General features: G+C 39.5%; 4 protein-coding genes across 31 annotated transcripts in view; 3 read left to right on the top strand and 1 right to left on the bottom strand.

Moving 5' to 3' along the window:
• Positions 1-5,611, top strand: part of LOC127517455 (zinc finger protein 208-like) — a 138,661-nt gene extending 133,050 nt beyond the window's left edge. Inside the window, exon 4 of one of the 3 annotated variants that reach the window (XM_051903129.1) lies at positions 5,230-5,611. The gene's annotated coding sequence lies outside the window, so the exon portion shown is untranslated. Of the gene's footprint in view, positions 1-3,874 lie in introns of all 3 variants that reach the window. The other 2 variants (XM_051903128.1, XM_051903127.1) reach the window with 2 other exon arrangements.
• The window catches only part of LOC127517456 (rasGAP-activating-like protein 1), a 202,545-nt gene that overhangs the window by 9,223 nt on the left and 174,566 nt on the right, over positions 1-18,756 (bottom strand). The window lies entirely within an intron of this gene.
• The window catches only part of LOC127517459 (E3 ubiquitin-protein ligase DTX1-like), a 185,519-nt gene that overhangs the window by 56,616 nt on the left and 110,147 nt on the right, over positions 1-18,756 (top strand). The window lies entirely within an intron of this gene.
• LOC127517460 (E3 ubiquitin-protein ligase DTX1-like) overlaps positions 1-18,756 on the top strand; it is a 185,519-nt gene that overhangs the window by 56,616 nt on the left and 110,147 nt on the right. The window lies entirely within an intron of this gene.

Below are 18,756 nucleotides of genomic sequence, written 5' to 3'. Positions count from 1 at the left end.
TAACATTAAAAAGCGACGAGAATACTTTTTGTGCGCCAAAATAACGTCTTTTCAATACAATATAGTGATTTGCCGATTTCAGAACACTGCTTCGATAGCTTTACGAATCGAATCAGTGATTCGGGTCTCCTATCAAACGGCTAAACTGCTGAAATCACATGAGTTTGGTGCTCCGAACCACTGATCCAATTCGTAAAGCTCAGAAGCAGTGTTTTGAAATCGGCCCATCACGATATTGTTGAAAAGTCGTTATTTTGGTTTATGGCGCACAAAAAATATTCTTGTCGCTTTATAATATTAAGGTCTGTTTCCACCACTTCAAAACTCTAGAATTACCATATTAAGCCTCAGATGTCAACTATACATTGGTTTGGTTTCTTTTTTATAGGGGGGGTATCACACACAGTTTCTGCCAATCTCATGTTAATCTTGAGTACATATAGAGTAACAATGCATCCTTAATTTCTCTCGAAAATCTTTAGTTTTATCATATTTATAAAAGATAGACACGCTAAACCGAGTCTTTCCAAAAAAGCAGAGATCCTGGAGGCGTGCCTGCTGTCAGTGCCGTGGGCGGAGCTAAAGAGTCACGAGCGTGCGCAGCTTTTGTGTAGAGATCGCATGCTAGCTGCGACATCATTATAAAAACAAAGGGAACAAAAACGTTCATGGTGTTTACACTTTATGCACTTGCGTGCCTATTGCCAACAAAACACAGACATCTCATGCAGCTGTACTCGCCACCCGTGATCTGCAAATCCAGTGCCGAACTGGGACTTGTTTACAAAGTATTCATCACCAAAATCCCGGGAACAAACAAACATACATGCACAACTCCGTTGCTGCCCCGGAAAAACAAACTTCATCCACTGTTCCCTTAACGTTGGGTTCTATGGGAAACTGAAAAAGGTAATCTTTCCCTCACAACCAAAAACACACTCACTTTGGTGACAGGAGCTGCGTCTCCGGAGGTCACATTTGAAGGCTGCATACGTCATAACTTTAATAAAATTCACTGATATTCATTGTGAGGTGTAAAATACTGTAATTTTTTTCTTACGTTGCAATCTTATTTTTCTTAAATGAGACTGCCTCTGATGTATGCAGCCTTCAAAGGGTGCAGCCCCTGAATTGGGACACAGCCATTGTTGAAAAATCTCTCGGCTTTTGTATCCCAAACGAAGGGCGTTGATGGCGTGCTCTTGCTCTGGGTGATATGTGTGGCATGCTTATCAGGGAGAAGTGTCTATACAGGAATTCCACTCTCTTTTGACGTCATACAGGACACATTTGAAAAAAAACTCTCCGAAACCCGTACCGAATCTGGAAGTAGTGTATTTTGCACAGAAATACTCATACTTCATACGTCCAACTCGTGTTTTGAAACTTTGGCCATGTTTATCATGAGAATGCAACTCTTTAACAGTGTAAATAGTCAGAATGCATGAAATAGCATTACACCCCCCCCTTTAAATAATTCAAAAAAGTCAACATATGCATGGTGTAATAATAGGGGCTTTAGCACCGGGTAGTTCTTGGAGCTTAGATAGAAGAACTAGCCACCAGGGTGGTTCCCCAAGAACTAATGTTCCCCTAGGCCTGACGTGAAGTGAACTGTGCTTTTTGTTGTTCTCACCGCCGACAAAATAAAAGTAACATCTCAGCCAGAGCCTGAGCACACAGTGCTCGCATTCTCCATCTTCATTAGTTTACGATCTGTTTAACAGTCGTTAATACGTTATTAGGTAAAACTGTTATACAAAGAAAGTAGTTCTCTGCAAAGAGGTCCATCTATCACTGTTTCATCTCCTTGTTTGTAGAGTTAGTTCATGGAGTAGCTTTTTAAAAATGGCGGGTGCTGGTGTGTCGTGTGCGTTCGACCAATCAGTGTATGCTTACGTTACCGGTAGTTCCTTTTCTGCTGGGTTAGACCTTTTACACTCTGAAGTAGCTGTTATTCGTCTCTTACAATGTAACATGATCTAAACACACCTCGTTAAAAAGGATTAGTTCACCCCAAAATGAAAATTATGTTATTAATTACTCACCCTCATGTCGTTCCACACCTGTAAGACTTTTTGTTCATCTTCGGAACACAAATTAGGATAATTTTGATTACAGAATGCTGTCAGATTTCCTTCCATCCACTGCCTTTGTTACTGAAACTTTGACTCTTCACAAACTTCATAAAGAGATCGGAAAACTATCCATCAAATCGGTTCATCATACCAAGCAATCGATTCTCTTCAGAAAATTTGAAGCAAACCGCTCGATTCATATGGATTAGTTTTCCGATCTCTTTATGAAGTTTGTGAAGCGTCAAAGTTTCTGTAACAAAAGCAGTGGATGGAAGGAAATCTGACAGCATTCTGTAATCAAAATTATCTTAATTTGTAAAATCTAAAATTGCAGCTATTGTTTGTTATAGAATTGTGATATGAAATTTTGGGAAGTTTGCCCATCCCATTCTCAATTTATCTAGACTCAAGCAGCAATATCAATATACACACAACATTAATGCTTGAATAGAAATATATCAATTCATTAACCAATTTTTTAAATTTGTTTTTTGTCAGATCTGCTCCTCTTCTTTCAGTGAAGCTCCTCCCACTGGAATTCACTAATAAATGCTGGAATATTCCCATCAGCCTACAAGTGAAGACGAGCATCAAGAACAAAGAGGTTGGTGTTTATTCTTGATTCTTCATTCATAGTACATATTCCTATATATTAAGCTGATTAATGATGATTTATTGTGGTTATTTTAGACCAGATGGAGGTGAAAAAGAAAAGGAAAGAATCAAATGAGGTGGAAGAGAAACACCATTTCATCACTGGAGGAAAATCTTTGACTTTCTCACAGACTGAAAAGACTGAAGCCAAGAAGTCGTTCGCCTGCCCTCAGTGTGGAGAGAGTTTCACACGTAAAAGAAGTCTCAGGGAGCACATGAGTACTCATTCTAAAGAGAAACTGTTGACATGTGACCAGTGTGGAGAGGGTTTCGCACGTAAAAGAAGTCTCGAGGAGCACATGAGTACTCATTCTAAAGAGAAACTGTTAACATGTGACCAGTGTGGAGAGAGTTTCACACGTAAAAGAAGTCTCAAGGAGCACATGAGTACTCATTCTAAAGAGAAACTGTTGACATGTGACCAGTGTGGAGAGGGTTTCGCACGTAAAAGAAGTCTCAGGGAGCACATGAGTACTCATTCTAAAGAGAAACTGTTGACATGTGACCAGTGTGGAGAGGGTTTCACACGTAAAAGAAGTCTCGAGGAGCACATGAGTACTCATTCTAAAGAGAAACTGTTAACATGTGACCAGTGTGGAGAGAGTTTCACACGTAAAAGAAGTCTCAGGGAGCACATGAGTACTCATTCTAAAGAGAAACTGTTGACATGTGACCAGTGTGGAGAGGGTTTCGCACGTAAAAGAAGTCTCAGGGAGCACATGAGTACTCATTCTAAAGAGAAACTGTTGACATGTGACCAGTGTGGAGAGGGTTTCACACGTAAAAGAAGTCTCGAGGAGCACATGAGTACTCATTCTAAAGAGAAACTGTTGACATGTGACCAGTGTGGAGAGGGTTTCACACGTAAAAGAAGTCTCGAGGAGCACATGAGTACTCATTCTAAAGAGAAACTGTTGACATGTGACCAGTGTGGAGAGGGTTTCGCACGTAAAAGAAGTCTCAGGAGCACATGAGTACTCATTCTAAAGAGAAACTGTTGACATGTGACCAGTGTGGAGAGGGTTTCACACATAAAAGAAGTCTCGAGGAGCACATGAGTACTCATTCTAAAGAGAATCTGTCGACATGTGACCAGTGTGGAGAGGGTTTTACATGTAAACAAAGCCTGAATGAGCACATAGGAACTCATGCTGAAGAGAAACTGTTGACATGTGACCAGTGTGGAGAGGGTTTCGCAAGAAAAAGAAGTCTCAGGGAGCACATGAGTACTCATTCTAAAGAGAAACTGTTGACATGTGACCAGTGTGGAGAGGGTTTCACACGTAAAAAAGTCTCGAGGAGCACATGAGTACTCATTCTAAAGAGAATCTGTCGACATGTGACCAGTGTGGAGAGGGTTTTACATGTAAACAAAGCCTGAATGAGCACATAGGACTCATGCTGAAGAGAAACTGTTGACATGTGACCAGTGTGGAGAGGGTTTCGCAAGAAAAAGAAGTCTCAGGGAGCACATGAGTACTCATTCTAAAGAGAATCTGTTGACATGTGACCAGTGTGGAGAGGGTTTCACACGTAAAAGAAGTCTCAGGGAGCACATGAGTACTCATTCTAAAGAGAATCTGTTGACATGTGACCAGTGTGGAGAGAGTTTCGCAAGAAAAAGAAGTCTCAGGGAGCACATGAGTACTCATTCTAAAGAGAATCTGTCGACATGTGACCAGTGTGGAGAGGGTTTTACATGTAAACAAAGCCTGAATGAGCACATAGGAACTCATGCTGAAGAGAAACTGTTGACATGTGACCAGTGTGGAGAGGGTTTCGCACATAAAAGAAGTCTCAGGGAGCACATGAGTACTCATTCTAAAGAGAATCTGTTGACATGTGACCAGTGTGGAGAGGGTTTCGCACATAAAAGAAGTCTCAGGGAGCACATGAGTACTCATTCTAAAGAGAATCTGTTGACATGTGACCAGAAACCTAACAAGTGTTCACAATGCTACATGAGTTTCAGTCAACCAGCAGACCTGGAAAGACACAAGATGATCCACACTGGAGAGAAACCTTACAAGTGTTCACACTGTGACAAGAGATTTACTTGGCTAGGATATCTGGAAATACACGAGAGGATCCACACTGGAGAGAAACCTTACAAGTGTTCACACTGTGACAAGAGATTTACTTGGCCAGGATATCCGGAAATACACGAGAGGATCCACACTGGAGAGAAACCTTACAAGTGTACACACTGCGCCAAGAGATTTTCTTGGCCAGGATATCTGAAAATACACGAGAGGATCCACACTGGAGAGAAACCTTACGAGTGTTCATACTGTCACATGAGATTCAGTCGGTTAGGAAGTCTGAAAAAACACAAGGAAAAAAAACATTTGTAGCCCCTCCAGTTCACACCGCCCACTACAAGCGAGACTCGAACCCGGGCCTGTCCTCATGGGTGGTGGGCGCTCTAACAAGGAGGCTAAAGACCGCAGTCTCTTGCATCAGTCACCAGAGCACCTCTTGAGATCAGGGGAGTGAGGTTTACACGAACAGCCCTTACCGGTGTCCATTACACATGTCTGTAACTAATATCTGTAAAAAGTTTTGAGATTTTCATACACTGAAACATGGATATTCAAAAATGTAAAAAAAAAAAAAAACTGTCATAAAACTTTGAAGCTTGGGAGCACAGACTTAAGTTTAGTCTCATTTTAAAAAAAGACCCTTGGAAAAGAATCTTGAAGTAAAAAAAAAAAAAAAAAATGAAAGACTGAAAAATGTCCATAAGGTCAATCAAACGTTTAATAAAAACTGACCTGGTTTATTTTGTGAATGCATATTACTGGGTACAATTCATCCATGCATGTTTTTGTAACATTTTTTTAATAATAATCTTTAATTAAATGGTGCAGTTTGTTGGTTGTCTTCTAGTGTTTCTATGCTATGTTTGTTTCTGTTTGGAGTTATAATATTACTGCAGTTTATTAATCATCAAGTGTCATTTAAGAGTAGCCAAAGCTATGTTATAGCTCTAATTTGAAGTTCACAATTTGCAATAACATTAATCTAAAATAAGCTTTTATTCACTTAATTACACTACATTTGATATAATATATATATATATAACTTATACATTTTGTATTGACTTGTATATTAATTTTGTATTTTTACATTAACAATTTAATTATTGTTCTATTTATTAAAACCAAGTCAATCTTATCAAGTTAGTGTTTAAAACATTTTTACACATTCCAAAATAATAACTAAAGGCAGTAACAATTTAACCCTCTATGATACGCAGTATGATATCAATGAGGAAAAAAAAATATTTGTGGTGTTTTTTTCCTGCCTAAAATTGTACACTATAACAATATCAATATATCATTTTCATTAATTTTTAATTTATATTTTAAAAGTTCACTTAAAAGTCTCATTTTATTAAAAACAAACTAAAAAAGACTATGTTGCCTGGAGGCAACACCATACCATAGAGGGTTGAACAATATATTTTATTTGTGTATTGATTTTCAGCTGTTCTTTTTAATATTCAACTTATTTCGGATCATCAGTCATGCTCGGTAAACACTCTGTCACAGTCACGAAGATGTACCTTTAATTTCACCAAGCTGATTGCTCACTAAAACCCCTGCAGTCATCATGTTTTCAAATTTTTCACGTTTATTTTGACGTGACATAAAGCGGTGATATCTAAGCTGTTTACTTACTTTTTAATTAGTCTTCCTATTGAAGACATCACTTTGTTCATTCAGACTGACGCGTACAATGCGCACATAAACAAGAGGCAGGATTTATCGAGCAAACCACATCATATCCAAGCATAACCGAACATATCCAATCGTAGCACGATGGAGGCACTGCTTCCTCTCACATGACTTTCCCCCATTGATTCTTTGTTACCCCCCACAAAACCCACCGCACACTTAAGGGGCTCTGTTCATTCTCTGTGAGCTGAGGGAGGCACGAGAGACTTGGACTCCTGCTGTAACTTTTCCTTTAGAAAAACAAGTGACTTGTACACTTTTTATCAGTCTTTGTCAGGTGACGCCACACTCATAAAAACCGGAGTGCATTATGGGTGTCGCTGGTATTTGTAGGGTATCCAAACAATCTGTTTCAGAGCAGAGTTGTTTTTTCTTTTGCTTCCTTTCACTGGAAAAATGGCACACTTTTGTTGTGTGAAAAGCTGCAATAATACGTCACACGATAGAACATGTCAAAAATTTTACTACGAGACAAGGTTTTGTCAGTTTCCAACTTGAAAAAAGGCTGTATGGACAGTATAGAGGCAATAACAGAGGCGCCGGATGGTCTAGGTCACAGCGGTGAGATGCAAAAGCATCATTTTTCACAAAATATCTCCATTTGTGTATGCTTGTTCTCTACAATTTCCAGACCTGCCAACATGTACGCATTTTGCGTAGCAGGTACGCATTTTGACCTGAAAGTACGCTGGTACTGGTTTGTCACTCTAAACTATGCAAAAACCTGGTGACTCCTCTGTGCACGCGTAGTACTCAAATAAAGCAAAAGAAAAAGAGTTTGACCAATCATAGCGCTGTGCTCATTTCCCCAAATAGCAAGAGAGGATGATTGACAAATGTGTAAGGCCTAACATTAAAAAGAGACTGCAAATCGACAGCAACACAAAATCCCACTCAATCTCCCTCCTTCCACTCCCGCCGTCTCAGTGACTGAATTCTCAAGCGAGGACAGTACTGTAGTCACGGTACTTCTAAAGGTAAACGGGTATAAAATGCTCAAGTAATATTGAACAACAAATCTAAATAAAATTGAAATCGCTATATGGCTTAGTGATTATGAAAGTGCTGTGATTTGTGGATGACTGACAAGCGCGAGTCTGGGGAAACAGCCGTTTATTTATTTATTCTCTCTCTTTTTTTTTTGCTTTATTATGTCTTTCAATTCAAGCATATTTAATACAAATACCAATAAACATCTCCTTCAAAGACATAATATTTTTTACCAATAATTATTCCTCATTTTTTTTCTACTTTCTCTTCCTTTCACTTTTTCTTTTGTGATAATACCCATCACCAACACAAAAAATAAATAAATAAATGATAATTAGAGACATAACCAATACATACATAATTAAGCACTTTTACATATAGAAAAAAAAACAAGAAATATACACACATAAATAAAAAATTAAACATTCAGATATTCACTTCAAAATCTTATACTAACACCTAATTCCTAATAAGTAATTCAAATAGTATTTTTTTAAACATCAATTAATATTAATATTAAATAAGTCAATTAAAATAAATAATAATTAAATTAGAAGGGAGGCAGAATTATACAAAAAGGTAAATAAAATATGCCCTCCTTTATTTTTTATATATACAAAATAAAGCAATGCATATTTATTTATTCTCAGTGTTGAGAAACGTATAGTTAATAATAACTAAAGTACCTAATTATGTTACATAGCCTACTTGTTTTGTATGAAAACTAGCACATTAGTTACCTATGGATTTAAAAGTACCGTTGTCTCAGTGCTGCTCGAGCTCTCTCTCATACACAAATGCGCGCGCACACAGAGAGGGAAGATCATTGTGAAATGAAAATTGACGTGCTAGGTTTAAAATTAGTTCTTGCTTGTGTTATTTTTCTGTCAGAAAGCATTTTGAATTATCCTTCCCTGTTTTTAAGATTTGTTAAATGACGGACTCTTTAGTTAAAACAAACCCTCGTTACAGTATATGTTGGACTAACTTCTACTTTTTCTTGAATAATCGATTAGTTTTGGTCTTATTGGACCTGTCTATTCATTGTCAACTGTTTTCTGTAAATATGTTTGTATTGGCTAACCTTTATTCAGCGAATATTTGTCTTGTTTATAATGTGCAATGATCAAATTCAAAGACAGCACGTTACAAATAGAAACCCTTTTTTTCTGTGGGATTTAGCATCACATTTGGATATTGAAATAATTAAGTATTTTAAATGAATCACATGTAAACTCAATGTTTTTACTGTTTTCTAAGGGGTTTCTTAATTTTAGACTAGTTTTCATTACAAAACCTGTATAAACGACTGTTAGATTAGCCGTAGTATGTAAATATTGAAATTGCAAACAAAAAAATAATTTTAGTTCATATTAAATAATTGAATGCGATTCACTTGTGGTTGTCAGTTTGTATAAGCACACATTATGTAATGCAATATTAATCATGAATTAAAGGTGTAGTGAAATTTTTGAATTGGGTCAAATTCAAAAATCTTTAACAGTCAAAATTAGATTTACGAAGATAGGTATGTGTGTTTGTGTGTATTGTATTCTCAAAAATATGAAAAAATATATGACCCCCCCCCAAAAACCCTGTGTCCTGTCCGTCACACTGGTACTCAAAAAATTTTTCCAAGGTTGGCAGGTCTGCATTTTCACAAAGGTAAGTTAGAGATTTCTGTTTTCTAAAGTAGCAAATGTCATATTAACGCAATGTTTTGGATTGTATGTGCTATGAAATAATCAATTTAAACGAAATCCCTTTACTTAAATATGTATATTTTTTAATTCTTAAAATTCTTCCAAGGCTTTTTACATTCATTTGATATACTTAAGTATGACATATCTTTCCTCAATATCCATATACTGATTATAATTTTCGGGCTACTTATGGCAGCTGTGGTCCTGTGTTAGGTAGCTAAAAATCTTTTCATGTCATTGCAGGTCAACCTTCTATCTGCGTTCACCGATGGCGAGAGTCAAAATTCACTCTGGCTGCCCTGCCAACAATGCTGTACTGTGCGTTCAGACCGCTGCCAACGGGAGCGTCAAAGTAACGGTCACCAATCGTAATGTAGAAGTCCTCCGCTTGAGAGGATTGCAGAGAACACTGAGAACAAATTGCTTAGCGGGAGAAAATAATGATAAATGTCATTAGGCTTAAATATACAGTGTATACAGCTATGTATTTACAATGGGTACGGAAAGTATTCAGACCCCCTTAAATTTTTCACTCTTTGTTATATTGCAGCCATTTGCTAAAATCAAGTTCATTTTTTTTCCTCATTAATGTACACACAGCACCCCATATTGAGAGAAAAACACAGAATTGTTGACATTTTTGCAGATTTATTAAAAAAGAAAAACTGAAATATCACACGGTCCTAAGTATTCAGACCCTTTGCTGTGACACTCATATATTTAACTCAGGTGCTGTCCATTTCTTCTGATCATCCTTGATATGGTTCTACACCATCTACACCTTCATTTCAGCTGTGTTTGATTATACTGATTGGACTTGATTAGGAAAGCCACACACCTGTCTATATAAGACCTTACAGCTCACAGTGCATGTCAGAGCAAATGAGAATCATGAGGTCAAAGGAACTGCCTGAAGAGCTCAGAGACAGAATTGTGGCAAGGCACAGATCTGGCCATGGTTACAAAAAAATTTCTGCTGCACTTAAGGTTCCTAAGAGCACAGTGGCCTCCATAATCCTTAAATGGAAGACGTTTGGGACGACCAGAACCCTTCCTAGAGCTGGCCGTCTGGCCAAACTGAGCTATCGGGGGAGAAGAGCCTTGGTGAGAGAGGTAAAGAAGAACCCAAAGATCACTGTGGCTGAGCTCCAGAGATGCAGTCGGGAGATGGGAGAAAGTTGTAGAAAGTCAACCATCACTGCAGTCCTCCACCAGTTGGGGCTTTATGGCAGAGTGGCCCGACGGAAGCCTCTCCTCAGTGCAAGACACATGAAAGCCCGCATGGAGGACTCCAAGATGGTGAGAAATAAGATTCTCTGGTCTGATGAGACCAAGATAGAACTTTTTGGCCTTAATTCTAAGCGGTATGTGTGAAGAAAACCAGGCACTGCTCACAACAACTCTGTGACTGTTCTCAAATGGCCCAGCCAGAGCCCTGACTTAAACCCAATTGAGCATCTCTGGAGAGACCTAAAAATGGCTGTCCACCAACGTTTACCATCCAACCTGACAGAACTGGAGAGGATCTGCAAGGAGGAATGGCAGAGGATCCCCAAATCCAGGTGTGAAAAACTTGTTGCTTCTTTCCCAAAAAGACTCATGGCTGTATTAGATCAAAAGGGTGCTTCTACTAAATACTGAGCAAAGGGTCTGAATACTTAGAACCATGTTGTCACGATCACTGTCTGTTCCTGTCAGTTCCTGGACTCCATTTCCCATAATCCTCCCTGCCAATCAGATGCACACTCCACACCAATCACCAATTGCCACACACACCTGTAGATCATTACCTGGACTATAAAGGACTTACACACACACCACCTCATTGTGAAGTCTTGTTAACCTGTGTTGCAATTCTGAGCGTTTATCATCCTGTCTGCCTGTGTGTTCCTGTTACTGCCTGTTACCCGTTATCGACCAGTTGCTGCCTGCCTTTGATCCTTGCCTGGTATTCTGTTCTGTGAGTGATATCTGCCTGTGGAAAGAGTTTCATGTGTAAAAGAAGTCTCGAGGAGCACATGAGTACTCATTCTAAAGAGAATGTTGACATGTGACCAGTGTGGAGAGGGTTTCGCACGTAAAAGAAGTCTCAGGGAGCACATGAGTACTCATTCTAAAGAGAATCTGTTGACATGTGACCAGTGTGGAAAGAGTTTCATGTGTAAAAGAAGTCTGGAGGAGCATGAGTACTCATTCTAAAGAGAAACTGTTGACATGTGACCAGTGTGGAGAGGGTTTACATGTAAACAAAGCCTGAATGAGCACATAGGTACTCATGTTGAAGACAGTGTGTCCACATGTGACCAGTGTGGAATGAGTTTCACACGTAAAAGAAGTCTCAGGGAGCACATGATTACTCATTCTATAGAGAATCTGTTTACATGTGACCAGAAACCTTACAAGTGTTCACACTGCAAAAAGAGATTCATTCAGTCAGTAAGTGTGAAAAGACATGAGAGGATCCACACCGGAGAGAAACCTTACAAGTGTTCATACTGTCACATGAGATTCAATCATTCAGGAAATCTGAATAGACACAAGGAAAGAAAACATTTGTAGCCCCTTGAACCCGGGCCCGTCCTCATGGGAGGTGGGTGCTCTAACAAGGAGGCTAAAGACTGCAGTCTCTAGCGTCAATCACTAGAGCACCTCTTGAGATCAGGGGAGTGAGGTCTACACGCACAGCCCTTACCGGCCTACGTCCGTTACACGTCTGTAACTAATATCTATAAAAAAGTTGTGAGATTCTTAAACACTGAAACATGGATATTCAAAAATTTCAAACACTCTAATAAAATTTGACGTTTGGGAGCACAGACTTAAGTTTTGTCTCATTTAAAAAAAAAAAAAGACCCTTGGCAGAATCTTGTTGAAGCAAAAAAGTTTAAAAAGTGAAAACAAAAAAAAACATTTTGAAAATGATATATAAACATTATTTCTCATAATATATATATATATATATATTTTATGAAACTTGTTGAACTCTAAAACTGCTAGAAAATCAAAGCTATAAACAAGTTGTGTTCCAAATTTGAGGTTGATATCTCAAAAAATTAGCTTTTGGTAAGATTTTGTTTGAGCGCAGTACCAAATTTTCCCCATTAGATACCAGCAAAACTCCACTGGTACACACAGTGGTTGGATTTGTGATTTGCAGTAGAGTTTTTCTCTCTCAAATATTACAAGCACACACTCACACAAATATTTTATTACACAGATACGAACCACACTCTGACATCCATACCAACACACCCACACCATTATAACTGCATAGCTGGCATTAATACAGGCAAAACTATCAAAAAAAAAACAAAACAAACTGAAAGACTGACCTGGTTTATTTTGTGAATGCATATTACTGGGAACAATTCATCCATGCCTGTTTTTGTAACATTTTTTATAATCTTTAATCAAATGGTGCAGTTTGTTGGTTGTCTTCTAGTGTTTCTATGCTATGTTTGTTTCTGTTTGGAGTTATAATATTACTGCAGGTTATTAATCGTCAAGTGTCATTTAAGAGTAGCCAAAGCTATGTTATAGCTCTAATTTGAAGTTCACATTTTGCAACAACAATAATCTAAAATAAGCTTTTATTCACTTAATTGCACTACATATATACATACATACATATATGTCTGTAAAGAGGAGGCGGAAGCCATGTTGGAATCCATGTGCTGAAGTTTATTAGGGACAGTCCAAAAGGAGCGTGAAGCCAGGCAAAGGGTCAAAACCACAGTAACAGTCCAAAAGGCAAACGGGTAAAGGGGTAATCCAAAGGCAGGTGTCGAAAAGGCAGGCAAGAAGGTCAAACACAAAAGCAATCCAAACAGGCAGCCAAGTCAAAAATGGAAATCCAATAATCAGTAAACAGGGAAAGCAGGCAAATGGTCATACACAAGGTAAACAGAAAGTAGATAGAAAATGCTCGGTAAGGCAGTAGAACTGGCAATACTTCGCAAGGCCTGTTTGGTCATGCCATGCTTAAAATGGCTGCCAAACAGGAAGTGACTGTAGAGTGAACAAAGTGGCACACAGTCAGAATTTAGGCGAGGGCTCCTTCTGCTGGTGTGGAATTACAGAACCCCTCCCTCTAGGAGTGCCTCCTGCCGCTCTACGCGGACGTCCCCGTGGTCGTGGTGCTGGTCGATTGGGTCTGGCTCGATGAAAGTCCTCAATGAGAGACGGGTCCAGGATGTCATGGGCAGCTACCCATGATCTCTCCTCAGGTCCATAACCCTCCCAGTCCACCAGGTATTGGAGCTGACCCCCTCTGCGTCTTGAATCCAGCAACTCGTTCACCTTGTAAGCTGGTGAACCATCTACATCCAGCGGTGGTTGTGGCTCTTGGTTCTCGGCATTGGGGTCAGCATCCGGGTGGACGGGTTTAAGGAGTGAGAAATGGAAGGATGGAGAGATACGATAATTAGCAGGAAGCTCAAGTTGGTCGGATCTGTCTGAGAATCTTGAATGGGCCAACATACCTGGGACTGAGCTTCCAGCTCGGTAGCCGCAGCTTAAGGTCCCTCGTAGAGAGCCAGACTCGCTGTCCTAGTTGGTAGGGAGGGTGTGGACGTCGTCATCTTTTGGCCTGGAACTCCTGTGTCCCACACCCTCTCACTACGCCTGATCCAGTCGTCCACAGCAGGGACTGACGAGGGTTCGCCAGACCACGGGAACAAGGGGGGTTGGTATCCCAAGATGCACTGGAAGGGAGTCATGCCAGTGGAAGAGTGAGTCAAGGAGTTTTGGGCATACTCAGCCCAAGGGAGGAATTCTGTCCAGTGGTGTTGTTCACGACTGCAGTAGCTTCTAAGGTACCTGCTGATCTCCTGGTTTAGGCGTTCTACTTGTCCATTTGATTGTGGGTGGTACCCTGATGTGAGGCTTATATTGATATCCAGGTGCCTGCAGAAGGCTCTCCAGACCTGAGATGTGAATTGGGTTCCTCTGTCAGTGACAATGTCGTCTGGTATGCCATAGACCCGAAAGACATGATGGAATAGGGCTTGTGCTGTTTCCATGGCTGTAGGAAGACCTTTTAAGGAAACCAAACAACAGGACTTAGAGAAACGATCAATGATTACCAGTATAGCCGTAAAACCATTTGACAGGGGCAGGTCAGTGACGAAGTGTATGGACAAGTGTGACCAGGGACATTGTGGAGTTGGCAGTGGTTGGAGGAGGCCCGAGGGAAACTCCTTGGGGGTCTTGGATTGTGCACAGACATGACAAGATTTAACATAGGTTGCAACATCTTTAGTCATTGATGGCCACCAGAAGGAGTTTTGTAACAGATGGAGGGTATGGGAAATTCCAGGGTGACCCGAGCTTAGAGATGTGTGAACCCATTGCATGACTTGTAGATGAAGAGCTTGTGGTACATAATGTTTGTTTGGGGGACTGTTGGCAGGTGGTGGTTCTTGTTGATATATATATATATATACATATACATAATACATATATATATATAACATTCATATGCATTTATTTACCTCTCGTATAGAACTCTGCACTATTTGTTTTTTTAAAACGCTAGTATCGAACCGCAGTATTCTCTCCGCACTCCAGTCCAGTAGGTGGAGAAATGCACTGAAGGAGGCTATGATCGCTATCTTGGGTCTGAATTGTTATCGATTGTATTGTTGTATCTAGGGTCCATGTACGTTTTGATAATTTCATTTCCTATTTGGAATGGATTAACGAGAAATAAAAAGACAGCTCGTTTATTTGTTGTTTTGGAAAATTAGTTTTTGGTCCGATTTCTCATTTTTTGGTTGTGATTTACAAAATCGGTTTATGGCTTTGATATTTCATTCACACATGTGGGCGGCGCTGAAACACCCCTTTCATCTGATTGGTCAAACCGCATCTTCTTCAGAATGGAAGACGTATGTTAAAGCATTTATTGTCCTTTTCAAACACTAGAGAATAATGATGAATATTGTCTGTACCTCTCACTGAGAGAAAAGAACATGTTATCAGTATGTTTTGGGAAAGTTTCATGTTCAGAGCAAAGCTCAGACCAACTTCAACCTTGAAGAAGCTGTGAATCGTGTATCTGGGTATGTGCTAGTGTTCTGTGTGTAGGTCCTGTATTGGTATCAATGGACAGATGGCATTTGGCTGGAGACCTGAAGATGCCATGTCATGACCCAAAAGGACATCCAGTACCTAAATCCAGGGTCCCCTCGTCAGCATCCTGACGAATGGAGATACGCTTTTGACTATCTGTCCATGTGTGGAAGATTATGTATTTAGTGGACTTTGTTAGAGTATAATTGTTGTGGAAATGTGAATATACACAGAGTGGCCTACAAACTCCTTGTGAGACTTGAGGCTGGCTTCTGCTGATGAAACTGCAAACTATTCTTCAGTAAAATTTTCTTCAATTTATTTTTTTTTTTTTTAAACTCTGACTCCGGGTCTTCATTCATCAAATCTGGACTTTTGGGTCTTTAACTGTAAAATTCCCCTACAAAATCAATAGTTATTAATTTAGTTAATTTATCTATATATCAGCTCTGGAGAAAACAGTGATGTAATTGTCCAGCTCAGTTCAGTTTGCATACAATGGTGTCAATGCAGGCAGATCAAAAACATTGTTGAATATCAAGTGGCCCCCACTAAGCAAGCCAAAGGCGACAGCGGCAAGGAACCCAAACTTCAACAGGTGACATCAGGTGACAAACAGGTGATAAACATGGAGGAAAAAACCTTGGGAGAAACCAGACTCAATCGAGGGGCCAGAGAACTGGCCAACAGCGAACAGTGTTTGAATATGATTCAGGCAGTGTTACAGGTGATAAATCCGATTGGGATCGCAACAGGGCATTGCATATATATATACCAAATTGATTCAGGTATATTTAATTGGTCGAATTATTCTCAACTGAGTTGACTATAATTTAATTTGAAGTGAAATGAAAAAAAAAATAGTGACTTTTTTGTGTTTTTATTTACTCGAATACGTGACACTACTCTGATGCAGTCCAGTTGACAGCGGTCGTCTGTATGTCTGTATGGAAACTGGCATCAGTAGCGTGTTTACCCACCACGCAAAGCACGCAATTTCTCCCGAGGGGGACCCCCATTGGTGTAGTCTACGTGATATAGTCTACACAGGTAAACGCTGTATACCCACTAGGAAAGGTCAAGGATTTCCGTATACCCACTTAAAAAAGCGCAAGCATACGGATTTGCCGCTCTTTAATGTGGCGTGACAGATCGCTGTAGTGCCTCAGTTCAAGAGAAGCGGCTGTAACTCATAACACATTTGGACAGCAGTCAGTGTTTGATGTGGTTTGCCTGATGGTGATTTATTTCATTGGTCTGAACGTAAAAGAAACTACATTTTTGTTTTCATTTTCTTTAAGAGCTGCTTATCACTGTAAAGCTGCTTTGACACAATCTGCATTGTAAAAAGCGCTATATAAATAAAGGTGACTCGACTTGATTTCACTGCAAATATTTCATTCCCTCACAATGGCTCTTATGCTAAGTAGAATAAGAATGTAAGATGCTTTTATCCAAAGCAGTTAGCAACTTTCTTCTGTGGAACAAAAGACTCCATTCAGCAAACCCAAATCCATCACTTGCTATCATGGGGAAGTAACAATGCTTCAATTCGTTAACTTTAATGAACATTTGGCACATAATGTGTTTCTCAGCATGTATGAATGAGGTGTGTGTGTCTTGTTTCTGCTTCAGTGATGTGGGACATTATTGATGGGGAACCTTCCAGAAGCTTCTGTGAGCCATCGACAGACACATCACAAAACATCTGAAGAGCATTAAGCTGGAAGGAGATTGCCAGAGACCGTAACTAAACCCCTGATAAAGCTAATCAGTGATATCTGGTTTATTCTTTGGGATTTGTGTGTGTTTGTTTTCTGTTTTCTAGCTGACATTGAGGAGCTTCTGGAGCATTTGGTTGAAGAGTTCATCAGTTCTCTTTCAGGTCCAGCGAACGATTTCTACCAGCACGAGTTTGACTTTAACATCACTGGAATCTCAGCATCATGAAGTTCTTGAAACACTGAAATCCAGTGAAATCAGTACACAAACCAGCTTAGACCACCCTCATTATCCTTTTTAGTCCATTTTCCTCTGCTTTTCACTGTCCACAGTAAGATTCAAACCATTATCATTACTACCATCATATTCAATCAAAATATGACAGTTTCAAATATAAAGACTGTGACAAAACACAGTTCAGTACTTATAAGCACTATATGACAAACAGGTGTGTCCCACTGAGAACCTGTAATAAAGGTCTGTTTATGAATTCCCCTAAAATCCCAGTACAAAAACGTCCTCATTCCAGCCCAGTCACACTAACACACAAACAGTCTCTGTTTCAACACAAGCACTTCATAAAAAACTCAAGTAATATACTAATATTTTATGAGCACTTCCTGTAATCAGCAGATAGATCATCGCTGTCCTTCCTTTATATTCATTTACCTCTTCCATGGCCCTGTCCCAAATGGCACAATTCATATGCTTTCGGTCTTGTGGACTTACAATGACTGCCGTGTGCGCGTGTCTGTTAAGTCCATGAGACCGTAGGGTCTCCCATTTGTCATTTTATGTTTCAGAAGGGCGCTCACTTTACGGTCATGTGCGTCCTTGATGCACACTTTTGCCGAGCCCGCACTGAAGCGAGCTCCACAGACTTCTACCCGACAGTCAATTGATTAAGGTCTAGTATCATTTTCACTGTCCTGTTCACTGGTTAGTTTTAGGTTTTCAGTAAATTAAATGAACCATGAGTCTTTCCAGCCACATCTACACAATACTCTGAGCGTCACAGATTTAATCTCCTGGCCATTTGTGACTTGTTTGTGTTTGCGGCTTTGGTGCATTGCTCATAACGCTTTAATGAAAACTTTTAAAAAAAAAAAATCAGGGTAAAACATAATCACATTATCACCAGATCCTACACACTCCACACAGAACTCAAGTCTGTACTGATGAGTGAAAGGATTTAAGAAACCCACTGGAATCCCCTGAAAAGAGATGGCCCTCTCTTGTGTTGATCCTGCAGTGTTTTATGTCAGACTACAGAGATACAGAGATCTTGTCTTTATTAGATCTGTGAACTCTCGATTAGTGTACTTACTGATTGTAGAAAAAAAGGAGCAATGCTGCCTTAAAGGGATAGTTCGCCCAAATATGAATATTCTGTCATTATTTTCCCACCTTCATGTCATTCCAGTCTGGTATGATTTCTTCTGCGGAACCAAAAAACAATGTTTTGAAGAACGCTGGACTCCACTGACTTATTTTTTGGAATATCTTTTTTTGGGGTCCACAGAAGAAAGTTTTGGGTTTAACTGACACAATCTCTGCTGACACTTGAGGGCTGCGTTGTCATCAGGGGCGTAAATTTCATCTGACAGTTGGGGGAGACAATAAACAAAATTTCTCAAGAGCAATTTTTGAAGGGAATACAAATAATACAGCCAAAATTTTACTTATAAGGGTATATGTAACATTACAGAGAAGAAAACCTTACTACTATTATTAGTGTAGCATGGAGACTGTGCCATTATGCTCAATGTTTCTCTTTGGTTCAGTGAAAAAACTGAC

This window comes from Ctenopharyngodon idella, chromosome 8, assembly GCF_019924925.1.
Source record: "Ctenopharyngodon idella isolate HZGC_01 chromosome 8, HZGC01, whole genome shotgun sequence".
NCBI lineage: Eukaryota > Metazoa > Chordata > Actinopteri > Cypriniformes > Xenocyprididae > Ctenopharyngodon > Ctenopharyngodon idella.
Note: the sequence above shows the minus strand (reverse complement) of the source record. Positions and strands in the feature narration are given on the sequence as shown.